This window comes from Mastomys coucha, chromosome X (assembly GCF_008632895.1).
Source record: "Mastomys coucha isolate ucsf_1 chromosome X, UCSF_Mcou_1, whole genome shotgun sequence".
Lineage (NCBI taxonomy): Eukaryota > Metazoa > Chordata > Mammalia > Rodentia > Muridae > Mastomys > Mastomys coucha.
The window spans coordinates 12,193,177-12,196,030 of record NC_045030.1 but is presented as its reverse complement, the minus strand read 5'-3'; the positions used below and the strand labels follow the sequence as shown (position 1 = coordinate 12,196,030).

General features: G+C 35.9%; 1 long non-coding RNA gene across 1 annotated transcript in view; it reads left to right on the top strand.

Moving 5' to 3' along the window:
* The window catches only part of LOC116091867, a 9,160-nt gene extending 7,864 nt beyond the window's left edge, over window positions 1–1,296 (top strand). Inside the window, exon 3 of the long non-coding RNA XR_004119099.1 lies at window positions 1,045–1,296. This is a non-coding gene — a long non-coding RNA (uncharacterized LOC116091867). The remainder of the gene's footprint in view (window positions 1–1,044) is intronic.
* Window positions 1,297–2,854: the final 1,558 nt, after the last annotated feature.

Below are 2,854 nucleotides of genomic sequence, written 5' to 3'. Positions count from 1 at the left end.
AATAAATAAATAAGAAAGAAAATAGAAAGGTATTCAATACTCATGGACTAATAGCATTAATATTGCAGATATAATCATTTTTATCAAATGCCATTCATAGATTCAATGTTATCCCAATCAAATTCCCCATCCCACACCTTACATAAATAGAAAAATACTGTCCTAAAATTTATATGAAAACATATAAGACCCTGTATAGCCAAAACAATCCTGAGCAAAAAGAATAATTCTTACCATTTCAGACCTTAAGCGATATGTCAGACTCTTAGTAACAACAACAACAACAACAACAAAACAGACATGTGGACCAGTGTTCTACCTATTTTAACCTGAGTAAGTACTACAATTACAGATGTGCATTGCTGCATCTGGCTTTTTATGTGGATTCTGTGGATCAAACTGAGGTTGTCAGGCCTGCACATTCACTTGCTTGAGACACCTCTTTTGCCCAGATATTATTTTTTAACATCCACAGCAATGCCACAAGATAAGTATCATTATCCATGTTCCACAAATGAGAGTATTGAGGTTCAGAAAACACATGTGATTTTTGAATGCTTAGCCAGTTAGGACTTGACCCAACTTTTTATGCATGATACAAAAATCATCTCACTCAGAATATACTAGTCTAGCTTCATTTTTTCCTTTGATTATAATTAAATTTCTTCCTTGGAACTTTCCTGGCTCTCCTTCAAACCAAGACTCTTTTCCTACTATTTGTTATTGTATGCACACACACACACACACACACACACACACACACACACATATATATGTGTGTGTGTGTGTGTGTATACATATATGTATATGTATATATGTGTGTGTATATATGTGTGTGTATATATATATGTATATATGTATATATGTATATGTATATATGTATATGTGTGTATTATATATGTATATATATGTGTATATATGTGTATATATGTATATGTATATATATGTATGTATATGTGTATGTTAAGTATATATATTCTTAAATTGAACCTGCTTAACTGCTAAGCCATCATTTGCATAATGATATTTTATGTTTGCTTTCAGGGCTGAAAATTCCGTGTTGGACAACCAAATGGTGTGATCATATATGTGCTTTTGTGGGAATTAATGTGGCTATAGGTTCTGAAACTGCAATGGACTGATGGGAAAAGAAGAATGGGTTTTAAGGAATGGATGAGGATGGCAAGAGAACACATGTGACATACAAGTAGAAAAAAGAGTCTTGAAGGCCAAGGGGCATAGAGGATGGGTGAGGAAATGGAGGGAAGAAGGTCAGTCCCCAAAAAGGTAGATAGAAAAACAACATAAAAAAACGCTGGTACTCTGTATGTTAATCTTAAAGACTTGTTTTTTTTTTTTTATTTGTGTGTGAGAGAGAGGGAGCTGAGAGGGGGAGAAAAGAGGATAGGGATGATTGCAAATGCCAAAAGACGGCTGTAGATTCCCTACAGCTAGAGCTTCAGACATTGAGACCCACCCAACATGGGTGATTAGCACCAAACTCCAGGTCCTCTAGAAGAGCAGTACTTTCTTAACTGCTAAGCCATCTCTCTAGGACTATATGCTAATTTTTAAAAAGAAAATAAATGACTGGTTTAATATGTGCAGGTTATTTTCCTGGAAAAAGTATAAGCAAGCATTTCTTAGAGGACAATGAGAAAGTGGAAAGCAAGTATGTGAGGGAAGGAAAAATAAAGTGGATTTTGTTCAAATCATATATCAAAGACAAAAATATTTCCAGGCCGGTGGTGATCTGACAGCAGGTCATATGTCGAGCCTTTCTTGTGAATTCATTTTGCAATATACACAAAAATATGCATAGAAGAAAAACAATCAAAATAAACCAAAGTGTCTCTAAGGTCATAAATGCTTTCACATAATTCATATTGCCTGGTATGTAAAGGAACAGTTCTAAAATTAAACTTTTTGACAAACTGCAATTACATACTTTCCTAAGATTATTTCCTAAGATATTTCCTAAGATTATTAAGTGGCTCTTTCTGCTCTTGCAGTGGAACTTAATTCAGTTTCCAGCACTCACATGGCACCTCACTGTCTGTAACTCAAGTTTCAGAGTATCTGATACCCTCTTCTGTCCTGTGAGGGTTTTTGTATGCACATGATACACATTAATTCACTAAGTCACATGCACATAAATATAACAAAATAAATGAAATGTATATCAAGATATTATAATATGATACTTAAAGATTATCAAATTTAACCCTTATACACAGTTTGATATCTCATAATCTGGCAAGTGAAAAAATAAGTGCAATATGTTCCTATATATAAGCTCTGTTTCCTTAACTGTAATAAGCTAGAAAATTTAAAATTCAAAATTCGATACTCATTTCTTTTTTAATTAGATGTTTTCTTTATTTACATTGCAAATTTTATCCCCTCTGAAATCCCCCAATTCTATCCCCCCTCTCCCTTCTCACAAACCTACACACTACCCCTTTCCTGGACTGGCATTCCTCTACATTGGGGCATCAAGCCTTCATGAGACCTAGGGCCTCTCCTCTTATTGATGTCCCACAAGGCCATCCTATGATACATCTGCCACTGGAGCCATGGGTCCCTCCATGTGTACTCTTTGGTTGATGGTTTAGAACCTGTGAGTTCTGGGGGTACTGGTTGGTTCATATTGTTGTTCGTCCTAAGGAGCTGCAAACCCTTCAGCTCCTTGGGATTTTTCTCTAGCTCCTCCATTGGGGACCCTGTGCTCAGTCCCATGGATGATTGTGAGCATCAACTTCTGTATTAGTCAGGCACTGGTAGAGCCTCTCAGGAGACAGCTATATCAGGCTCATGTCAGTAAGCACTTGTTGGCATCCACAATAGTGTCTGG